The sequence below is a fragment of the Struthio camelus genome, chromosome 4 (assembly GCF_040807025.1).
Source record: "Struthio camelus isolate bStrCam1 chromosome 4, bStrCam1.hap1, whole genome shotgun sequence".
In the NCBI taxonomy this organism is placed as follows: domain Eukaryota; kingdom Metazoa; phylum Chordata; class Aves; order Struthioniformes; family Struthionidae; genus Struthio; species Struthio camelus.
The window spans coordinates 35,410,726-35,422,759 of NC_090945.1; the positions used below are offsets into that span (position 1 = coordinate 35,410,726).

The 12,034-nt window shown below is 39.4% G+C and overlaps 1 protein-coding gene and 1 long non-coding RNA gene across 3 annotated transcripts in view; one reads left to right on the forward strand and one right to left on the reverse strand.

The window, feature by feature from the left end:
• TTC29 (tetratricopeptide repeat domain 29) overlaps nucleotides 1-12,034 on the reverse strand; it is a 219,937-nt gene that overhangs the window by 178,390 nt on the left and 29,513 nt on the right. The window lies entirely within an intron of this gene.
• The window catches only part of LOC104153369 (uncharacterized), a 58,541-nt gene that overhangs the window by 42,360 nt on the left and 4,147 nt on the right, over nucleotides 1-12,034 (forward strand). The window contains exon 3 of one of the 2 annotated variants that reach the window (XR_011140954.1): nucleotides 1,252-4,044. The exons of the other annotated variant lie outside the window; for it this stretch is intronic. This is a non-coding gene — a long non-coding RNA (uncharacterized lncRNA). Of the gene's footprint in view, nucleotides 1-1,251; nucleotides 4,045-12,034 lie in introns of those variants that run through there. 2 annotated transcript variants of the gene reach the window in all.

The following is a 12,034-nucleotide window of genomic DNA, read 5'->3' on the forward strand; positions in this document are numbered from 1 at the left end:
TTCTTTTAAACAGTGTTAATATTCTCTTTGACTGCATCATATACAATAGCACATCTCCCTTTTGATTTATAAAATATGCTTATGAGAATAAGACCATGTACAGTATTAAAATACATTAGACAAATTGAGCCATTGCCAATTAAAAGACTCCTCCAAAAATGCAGTTTAAGGGCTCAAAAAAGTCTCCTCAAAAAGATCAGCCCTGAGGCTTCTGGGGGAGCAGTCTGGGCTTTTTTAGTCAGTAGGGAGCTGAACTCTGAGCTCTCCCTGCTCAGCACAATTCGTAGCTGCCTAAATAGCTTTATAATTCAAGAATTTCATCTGATCTGAAGTGTCAAAGTAGAATACAAATAGACAAGTGACCTTTAATCAGGAACCCAAACCATAAAATCCTTGTATTTGGAAACAGTCTGGAAGTCACTGCAAGTTTCCCTGTGAAGCAATCCCACCACAGCAAGCACAGCCTGTACTACATGACGAGACGTCAGATTTAGCTCAGCTTGAATGCGTTACAGGGTGGAGATGAACCTCCGAGAGGAATATTTGTATTTTTCCTTGCCAAATATATGTATGAAGAAAACATTCTCGGTTCCTGATAATATTATTTGTCCATCAACAATAGCCACAGTCATAGTTTAACGCATTTCCAGCAAAAATACAGCTTCAACTGCTTTTCCATCATGTATATTTTACCAGAAACCATTTCCTCATAGTAAAAAGCAAAATCTCTAGCAACCATTGGAGTGTTTGCTGCCTCTCTACACTGCGCTTCGCACCAGTAGAGGCTTCAAGATAGCTTTTATTGATTTTTGTTTAAATAAAAGATCCAATTATCATTTTAATTACAATTTTTGATGATGAAAAAGCAACTTCTGTTAAAGATTGAAACAGAGATCCCATTCAAGTCATGCAGCACAAACTATAACTTCAAAATTAAAACAATAAAAGAACAACAACTTTCTATTCATTTTTCAGGCACATTTCCTACAAACAAGATATATGCAAAGTAATCTTTTGTTGCTATTGTTTAATGATGCCCCTGGCTCCAAAGATTCTCTTTATACTGGACAAAAGTATGCATGCAGTGTCTCGTAGCTTAATTATACTAAAAAAGAAAAGAAACTACAGAAGGATGTGTGTATAGTATGATTGAGGCGAAAAAGAGATTTTTAGAGTTTTTTCCATGTTTTCTCTGTGCAGCTATGTTGGCAGTGTTCATAATAAGTTAACTTTGTGATTATTTTCCTTCAGTAAATAGTCAGTGCTGCTATATCAGAAGATTGGGATTGCATCAACAGACAAAGCTGCAGCTTTCAGTTTGAGAGTCTCCTGGTCATTTGCTCATGAGATTCATTGGTCATTTCAGGCAACGTTCAAAGAATGCGCAAATTTTAAAAGGGCACTTCAGGCACACAGCTGCTATTGCTTCTCGCTAATGGTATAAGGACTACCTTCATTTACATCGCCGAAATTAGGAACTAATTTCAGAGGAATAAGATGAGGCCCGCGAGACCCGATTCCTTGCAGGCTCACAGCCACATCTAGTTATTCACCCGTGCAAAAGGGCTCCGTGCGCAGAGAAGCGCAGATGGACCTCATCCCGAGTGAGGGACATACTTGGAGGGGGGGTTGCGCTTTGGGAGGCACCCTTCGGACACCGCTCTGTAGTTTTATCACCATCACTAACAGGAGTGAACAGAAATGCAGAGAGTTTATGGAGTCTATCTGGGAAAACAAAGGGACTGTTATAAGCAAATGTACTTTCACTCATAAATTGAAAGCAGGATACATCTCCCACCACATACGTGATCGTGCAGTCAACCTGCAGTTATTCACAATCATCGGACACACAGGTGAACAGACAAGTACCTGAGAAATTCTACTGCCTGATCAGCATAAACAGCACTCCACAAAATCTTAACAGCAGAAATGATCTCCCAACAAAAAAAGGGAAAGTCCTAGAAATTTATACATTCTTAGACAGCAAACAGGAAAGGACATAAAATTCCCATAAGGGAAGGCTTACAGAGAATTTGCCTGAGAATGGTAAACTCTAGACACACAAACAAGGAAAAATTACAGCTCAAACTGAGGAAGTGGTTTGATAAAGTAGCTGTCTCTCTAAAAGGCAACCAAAAAGAAAAAAAAAAGATTTGGGGACTTTTAATTCTCCCACTTAAAAGCAGAGCCCTACAGTATGATCTTGCATATTCTGCAGAACTACAAATCAGCGTTTCTTTGCAAGTCATTGTAACAAACTGAGGAAAAACTGGTACACTGGCCATAGCATGCACTGCCAAAGAGGGCTGTTCAGAGGAAATGGGGGCTCTGAGGAAGGACTTTCTGCCCTATTTCCAGTGTACAGACTCGGGTAAAAGACAGCTAAACAGGAAGACTAGTTTAGGGCCCATTAAAGGTACAACAAAAAGAGCTGATCTGTAATACACATCTCTCTCTGGACTTTTCTAAATGGGTACTATGTTCATCAAGCATCTTCTGAATAGGGAACACTTCTGTATAAAAAAAGGAAGTCTCTGTGCTATAACAGTAACTACTAATTGCTATAGTACTGTAGATGAGAGAATCCTGCCTACTGGCTATAAGTATCAGAAATGTTTACTGAACACAGGTACCGTCCACAAGATCCAGAGGCACAAAAGTGCATTCAATAAAGAATACATGGCCGGTTTATGTAAACATTCAGGTGACTAAGAAGATAGGATATTTGTCCAAGAAAAAATTCAGACATTTCAGAATTTTTGTCCTGAACCAGAACAAAAAGGCAGCATTTCAAAATTTGCTACTAAAGCCCTTCAAATCTGGAGAAAAAGGAATATGAAAATTAAACACAATGTAACAATAGGAAAGCAACCTCTAAAAATAAAATATTAAAGTCTTAAATGAAACAGCTAAATACTTCTAGTTTACCAAAAAATCCTGAATTTATGCTGATGGTACTACAGTGAAATAAAACAATTAGAATAACTTTTCTAAATTTTTCTTTGAAAAAATGCATTCCTGCAAAATATTTCCTTTCAGTCCTTCATTAGTTTTTCTCAGAAGATTGTTAAATTTTTCTGTCTGTGTATGCTGTTCCCTGTAAAAAATAGCTAACATGTATTTCTTTTGTGTATTTCTGTAACCTGTAAATTAAGAGCTATTTTTGCATTGTCTAGCACAAAGGGGTCTTGGCCTACAACTACTGCCTCTGTGTGATATGGTAATACAAATAATAAATTATAAATTAAAAAAAAAAGTACCAACAATTTGAAGGTAATTACTGGAACTGTGAGAATATTGACATCCAGAAGGGCTGTGGAAGGTAGTTCTGAGAAAAGTAAAGTAGAGATGTCATGTCTGATTAACATTCAAAATAAGGCCTCATTACTTACAACTCTTCCCCTTCCACTAGAAGTAGGAACGAAGTACAACTCTATCTTTTCCTCACAACGCTTCCTTTAATTTCTGTTAAATAGAGGAGACTCCAAAAAAGTTTCTCACTGAGGTTTCTTTGTCCACACACACACACACACTCACACTCACACTCACACTCACACTCACACACACACACTCCTCCTAAAAAGCCGTACTAAAAAAATGAGGAATCAATCATATAAGAGCCTTTCAGAAAGTGTGGATGCCCAGTTCCACATTTGATTGCACGGTAAACTGCTGCCAGAGTTTCTCAGCAGGAATCATCAATATAGCCCCAAGAGACCAAATGACATCTTCGTGACTGGCTATTTATCTCTATCTCACTTATGTCAGAAAAATTTGTACTAAAAGCGTAACAAATGATTCTTGAATTTGTAATATCTAATTCATGTGATACAACTAACTGCTCAGTGATATATTAATGTCAATCTGAGTTAAACTGGTCTAATTTTGTTTCAGTTGCTGCCTGAAATGAATGTCACCCATACAAACTGTATTCATTTTGAATGCATTGAATAAAATGCAGTACAATGTTATCTTCCAAAACCAATTTAAGACGGTTTTTGATAAATATGCATGTTACTGTGTTAACCTCTAACCAACCCTTTAGCCAGTGACGAATTAAACTGCTAAAATTAACAGAAGCACATTTTAAAAGCTTTTCTTTTCAGCGGTCTCAGTGTAAGAATGAAGGATGAGTGTGGATATTTGCTAATACAATGCAGTAAAATGCAGCAGAATAGTCTGAGAGGGACAGGAGAGGAAAAAAGGCAAAGCAAATTTTATCTAAGAAGAAACAAGAAAAGTCATGAAATGGCCAGATTCTTTCTGGCCTTTTTACGTCATTCTGTTTCATATGGTTTTATAGAGGTGTGTCATAAAGTGAACAAAGAACACATATTTGGAAGAATAAAGTTACTTTATGAGGGAAAGGAGAGGGCAACATATCCCATGTAGGGGAAATGTATGTAGGCAAGGAATGACGAACACCTGGGGAGAAGAAGGTGGGAGCCATAACAGAAGACCTTGAAGGCTTAAAAAGAGAGTGCAGGACATGTAGCATCAAAGAGAGAAAAAGAAATCTTAGGGGACAGGAGAGGATAGGCCAAAGAGTGGGAATGAAGGACACGGTTCAGAAGAAGCAGAAATGGAGCATGCCAAGTGGTTATTTTGGTCATATGAAAAAGAGAAAGAAAATAGGTGGCAAGAAGGCTGAATGAACTTTTAAAAAATACTAAAATTGAAAGGATGCCATCACAGTATTTTACCCCAAATTTTTATATATAGCATGGCTCTGACTGCAAGTGTGAACTATGGGCTGTATGCAGATCACCTGTTGTGTGCAATCATTCCCTCACATATAGGCTCCCTTAAGCAGCCTTTTTGTGTTCTTGTTTAGAATTAAAACTTCTAAATAAGAGAATTTCCCAGTCTTAATGGTTGCTAAGTGAAATTAAAGATGTAAATAAAGCAAACTGTTATCTTTCTTAAGTGATTTAGAAGCTGCAGGCCCATTTCTAAAACTGCCTTTGGCATTTAGAGGAGCTCAAATCCAGTTCAAAGTCATTGAGACTGTGTATTTGCTCTGGCTTGCAGATAGATGGAAACTGTTCAATATTGGTGTTAATTTTGGAAATAAGGCTTAGATTTTTTTTTTAACCTTTTAAGCAACTTGAAATAATATTGCTGAGAAACATTGATTTTTCTTGCATATCTTGGGCAGGTGTTACTTCAGAAGCCTTATTTGATGCTTCAAATATATATATGATGTTTCAGAACTGACCCTTTAGCTGAAAGATCAAGTTAATACACGTATCCAGGACTGTGTGGCATAGTGACAGATTTAGGACTGGGTCCTCTAAGGATTATTAAGTGCCGTCAAGATTTTCCGGACAGTGTAAAGGAAATTTCAGGTCGTCTTTAAACTTAAAATCATCTCCATCCTTGAGGATCCCGAAGGGATTGTGTGACAGCTTTCTGGGACTCATGCCATATAATTCATGGGGATTGCTAGTATATAGTAAGCTTACTAGAGCTTGTCGGATAAGAGAAACTGGCCAGCTGTGAAAAATGTCAGTTCCTGTTTCACTGTATGAAAGAAAATAAATTGGTTGCAGTAGGACATTGAGATGAAAATCAAGCTTAAGAATCTCTGTCTTAACACGCATATGCCCAATAGCAACACCCAAACTCTTGTCAGTGTGATTTCAGGAATTAGATACCTCTTCCGAAATGCAAGTCTTTGCATTCGGCAACCTTAATTTCCCTGCAGTTACCAACTCTCCTGTTTTATGAAACAACCTCCAAGGCTTTTTTCTATGACTCATTTGCATGCCTGCTGGTCTAATATGTTACCTCTTATATGCGTACATTTTCCACAGTATTTTAGTTCAGGAATGATTTCTTGCTGAATAGGGCTTCACAGGTTGTTGCTCTCAGTGTGCAAGTGTTGTTTATCATGAGGACATACAAATATGAAGAATTGCCACAGCTTATTAAGTGAGCCTAAAATGACTTCTAGATTCAGATTAAGCATGCTTTCCTCTGTGAACAGGATGCAACATCAAGCATCCTCACATCCCCACCCAGGGAGAAGCTACTTTTATTTTCCGCTTTATGTTGCATTTCAGGGAGCATATTGTGACTAAATGTCTTTGATAGTTTATGTTACGTGTTTATCTCATGAAGGCTTACAGACAGTAGGAGTCAAGCAGCTGTATGGCTGCTCCAGCAGAAGAGTTAGGGTAAGCAGAGAAAATCTTCACTCTGCCTCTTAGCCCAATGTATATTTTTGCAGATGTGAACAAGTCCTGTCAGACCACAGGTTTGCCACTAAACTTTGCACGCCAGTCTCGGTCATTTCCATTCTCAGTTCGCATTCACAGAATTATTTAGACAAGCTCAAATTTTCCCCAATTTGGAATGGGAGGGAAAAGTGTATGGTGCTGCCAGCTAGAAGATTATATCTTCTTTTTGGTGGAGGTTTCAAGCCCTTTAGAGAGTCTGTGGTTGTGGCTGTCACTCTCTGCCACATTCAGAGGCTTTTTTTATTGTCCCTGTCAGTTAGCAGCCCAAGGTTACTGCCAGCTCTCTGTCAGTGCTTTGATTTTTGTCAGCTATGGCCAGGTCCTTTTAGTTATCTGCTATCTTTTCAGCTTTGTTCAGCCTGAGCTCTGCTTGTCTACTAATTAGCTCTTTGGAGATTTCCCTTTTAAAACTCACTATCACAGAGGACAGGAACCGTTCAAAAGTTTTGTGCTTCATAGAAATTCCATATTCATCCACATCCCACACAGCCATCTTCTGAAAATTAAAAGTGGCAGGTCAGGCCAATTTAAGGTATATAAGCAGCACAGCCTTTAGGTTCTTGATCAGGTATGTAGATGAATGACAGAAAAAGAAAAAAAGGTTTCCACTGAAAGGACCGAGGTATACAAATAAAAAAAAGAAACTATCATTCTATGTAACATATTCTTTATCTTCTGGTGTGCAAATATTGTGCTAGCTGAATATAAAAGTAGCACAACTTTAGGGTACAAAAAAAAAACCACACTGTAACAACATCAAGAGTGGTCTTACATCAAGGAGGGCCCTGAGGATGTCTTTGTTGTCAACTTCAGAAGAAAAGAGAGGAACAGAAGAGGAAACTGGCAGAAGGAATAGATGCCAAAGAGAACTCAAAGGATTAGGTCCGGGTGAGGTGATCGGTATTCGAAAACAGTCTGCCTTCTGGCTCTGATCTAAGGGAATAGGCTGGCAGCAAAGCCAGAGGGCATAACAGCACAAACACACCTTCAGCACACTGCTGGAGGCTTGCCTCAGTGCCTTAAAAATTGTGGTAGCAATTAGAAATAAAGGTATATAGGAGCAATAGGCGAAAGTGCTCTATTTATGAATAAAAGTCTTCTTTTTACATAATACTTTGTCTACTTGTATCTCTTTTTCCTTCTTTTTTTTTTTCTGCCAGTTAGTACGGTTTTCTTGTGGTATCTCATCCATGCTGTAAGTTGCGCCTACATTGCACTTACATAGTGTTAATGCCTGGAAGATGAAAGTAAAAACCTTTGAATATATTAATGTTATAACACAGATGTCTTACTTTTTATACTCTTTTTTTAGAAATATGGTGTGGTTAATAATGATGCAGATTGTGCTGGATGGATGAGCAGATGAAACAGGGGAATACAGATTAAATAAAAATTTCTTCAAAGCTTACGTTTGCTTCATAATTTAACTTCTGTACTTGTCATGATAGTAGTAGCTAGGTGCAACCATGCATAATCACATTGTTCTAAAATATCCTGGTGAAACAGAACAAACTTAATCTAAGCAGCACTGCCACAGTTGTTCAGAAATCTGGAAAAAAAAGTAATTAGGAAATGTCAGCTCAGCTCCATGGTTGACGATAATTAGAAAGCTAAAGTTACAATAAAAAGTACACAAAACAATTTTACAGCTGAGAGCCAAGCCTGTCTTACTGAAAGCCAAAGCTGCAAAGAGACTATCGGCTCGTGTGTCCAGACCTCCTTTCCTTACGCAGCATGTCATGCAGTTTGTGCTCGCAGGAGCCTGTTCTCATATTTTTCTTAGGTACTGGGCATGAGAAGGAAATACAGATCTGGCAGCTTTGCTTTTGCATTATATTACTAGGAAATCTTCTCCCTTCTGCTCAGATGACAGCTAACCTGGGTGACGTTTGGCCAGCCTGTAGTAACTGGCTCCGCAGAGCCCTCGGGCTTCTCTTGGTAAGCGGCTCGTATTCGTGTTCGCCTGGCTTTCAGGGGCCCAGGTATTAACGACGAGTTACTGTTACAAAGGATTTTATTCTGTGAACTCATCACATATTTACAGTCCCACTGTTCTTGGGCAGGCTGACAGGATGACAAACTCATTTAGTTGTTTCTTGTAGCTTACATCCTTGGACTTTTCCAGGCTCTGTCTTAACACTGTCTCATAACTAGTCCAGTTGATGGATTATGAGGTGTTACACGTTTTTTTCTATTTCTTGCCGGTTGCAAATTTCGCACATGTTCTATTACAATAGTGTAGTTCCGTATAGCTGCTCCTGAAATCGGATATATGGCCTAATCTTTTTCCTGTTGGTTCATCTAAATTAGGATGTTTTAGTGGCATAAAATATTATTTTAGTTGTATGCCTTGAAAGCATTTTGAGGCCACTCCTTGCGGCTTTAAAAAAAGTTATGGCTAGTCACGCTCTTTTTCCAATTGATTTGCAGCCTCTGAATTGCAAAATTGAACTGGCCACGTTGTCTGTCCAAAAATCTAATTCACGAGTTTCTTTCTTAATTTGCATTCCAGTGGTGACAGCAAATTTGATAAGAAAACTACTGGCATCCCTTTTGTAGAAGCAATGGCCCAGACACTTCCTTGCTGACACCATGTTATTTGCTAGTCTCCACTTTCAGAATGTAGCATTTGTAAATGAAGTAGTTGGTCGCTTGCCTCAAGATTTACCTAGTTGATATGTCAAGCTGAAGTAGTCGTATCTGTGTTGTGTCATTGTTCAGCTGGCACCTCAAACGCTCAGAAGCAATTTTGTTTGGAAAATTTACATTTATTAATAGTCTCTTAGTCTCACCTTCTTTGCTGCTGTATTGCTTTAGCCTTTCCAGGTTCAAGGTATATCTGTGGTGGACAGAAGTGGCCACTTTTAAACACTGTAGTCAGTCATAGCTCCTTTTGTTTTCACCCTATGCTGGTTATGCTTCCCTGGCTTTTTCGCAGAAGAAGGAGTAAGGAAGATATTGCAGACACGATCTACCTCAAGTTTCTGCTAACTTCAGATTCATATACCTAAGCTTATTGATGACCTAGATATTTATCTCAAGGAGTTCTCTTAACATATTTGGCTGGCAGCATTAATATTCTTTTACAGCAAAATTAATCAAACTTGTCTGTCTCAGCCCTCTGTTTCTGCTCTTTAGTGTGGAGAGTATGGTAAGTAATTGCTTGCTTAATACAAAATTCCATAGTTGTGAGACAATTTATGCTTTTGCCAACTCAGATATTATTTCCTCAGTTGTAGGCATCTGTTACTGAGCTCATCTCTTGTATAAAGAATTGCTCTTTGCAAGTGCACTTTGTCAGGCTTTTCAGTACCTATCACGCTGCTTACCCGACTCTTAACTGACTTCTTCCACTTGCTTGTACTGAAAGCATTTAATGCCTCATTAGAATCATTTTATCTAGTTCTAGTACTACATGTCTGATAGACATTGCAGTCCTTGAACTACTCCTCAGTAATCTTTTAATAGCTTTCTTCCAAGATGCACTTTTTGCTTTGGCTGATTTTATTTTTTCTCATGTGTCTTCTTTATGGATTGTTTGTCCTGTTAGAATAACGGAGGCAACACGTACCCTGCAGTCGAGTGATTCAGCTGCTCAAAAACTGGGTGAGGATTCATACAATATTGTCATGACCAGTGCATTTGCAGTATGCTTGAGAATTTTCTGAGAAATCTCTCATTGATTGTGCACTACAGATTGGGGGTACTGCACAGTAACAGAGAGAAGAGGGGCCTGAGGAGAAACAGTCACTAGAAGCACATTATTGTCACCATCAAAACCATCAATTCAGCCTGCCCACGGGATCCGAGGGAACGAGACTGCTAACAGTGGGAGATGTTCTAGAGGGCCCCATGTATCCCTGGGCTTAATAAATTAATATTGATTTTAAAAGGTACTACCTCCTCCTCCCCCCAGAAAAGGTCTGAGTCTGTCCAAGCATAAAAGTCTCTTAACACTACCTTGAGCCTGTGTAAAGGTCAAGACTAGTACAAAGAAAAGAACAGAATGGAAATTTAACTGACTGAAACTGGTGTCAAAAATGAGGTTTAACTAGTGGACAAAATAATGATGGGTGCATTGTCCCACTCCTTGCCCATACGCACCCTACCCTCTGTAAGACGGCATGTATTTCTGCACAGGGAACCACTCCTCCTGCTGATACACTGTGCTTTAAGGCTATATTAAGAATTATAGGTGTGCATCTCACAGTCGAGGTTCGTGAAGTCTGTGATTTCAGCAGAATCTCATCTTTGGTTGAAATAAAATGCTTCTAACACTCTGGGCCATAACGAAAAGTTCCAGAACATGATCTAAATTAGATAAAATCATTGATGCCTGCCTGAGTTTGCAGAGAACTCTGTTAATATTTATGTGGAAGAAAAACGGATTCATTCATCTCAGCACTGTTTTAAATGGCAAGCAAACCCCATCCCAGCAGGAGCAGAACAGAATTGCCCTTAGGAAGAGAGAACACCCAAACTACCACCCCTGTTACTCCTAGAGAATAAGGCTGCTCTTTTCACAGAGGTGAAATCTCAGACTGTGGCTCCAAACGCTCTGGTCATCTCCTCCCAGACGGTGTGCGTGCTGAGAAGGCCCCGAGGCGAGGGCAGGGGAGAGAGCCACCTCACAGAGTTGGAAGCGTGGGGTTTTCCACATCACGAGGCAGGTACAGCTCCACGCTGCCCTACACCATCCCTGTTATGACGAAGGCAGGGGTGCTGGAGCTTAGGTACCAACCCAGCGGTGCCATCTGGCAGAAGGGCAGGTGGAAGCTTCGCCAAGGAGACAGTGCTGTCAGTTGTCCACGCTGCCAGCTGCAATTACCCAGTTAATGACCACTTACTTGAGTGAAATAGCATCATTCTTTTCAGGGGCATGAAACTTGCATTTGCAAACAAAGGTGCATTTTAAATCTGAAACAAAACACTTCCCTATTAATGTGCTCCTTTTCCTCTGTAGGCAAGTATCTCTTCTGCTGCAAAATGACAGTAAGAAAAACAGCAGAGCTCCCATGGGCAAAATTTAATTTTGTTGTTCTGCCTGCCATATTTGAAGAACAATATGGGCCATTTACTGGGGAGAGAAGTAGTTCTCTAGGTGCAAGGACAGGCAGATAGAAGTATGTTAACACTAAACTTGCCTCCTTCCAAAGAACTTCATTAAAGGTGGCAGATAGTATTTCTTTAGAGTTTTAACAAATTGTGAGTAATCAAATCCCTAAAAACCATTTTTGAGGGATGTAACTATTAACATTTTTACTTTACAGAGAGGGAAAACCAAGACAGAAGTTTTGAATAAACATTTGTAAGTGGTCTTCAGTTTAGACACCTTGGGTTTTAGATGTCCAGGCCCATATTTCCTCCTGCTGTGGTTTTCTTCGCCTCAGAGATGCTGGGGTGCTACAGCTACAGCTAAGAAGTTGTATCTGTGCTAAATGTCACACAAAATTAAACTCAAATGACTTCAAGTAGAAGTCCAAGCATTAAAGCCTTCAGTGCAAGGAACTGGGCTCTCAGCATATTATGCAGGTCACTGAGAGTTTTGATTTCCTCTGTCTCAGCGCTCCCACACCAGGAACTCACAGCGCTGCCCCCATGCATCCATGTGACTGCAAAGAATCTTCCAACAGAAAGGCCAAAGGGCAAATAGCTGCTGCAGAAATACTCTGAAGTGATGAAGGGTTATGGGGACATCTAGAGTTTTTTTTTTTTTTTTTTTTTGCAAATAGATAAAAGTGTACTTTGCTAATTCTCTGAAGTGAGCAGGCATGGATTACTCTAAACGGAAA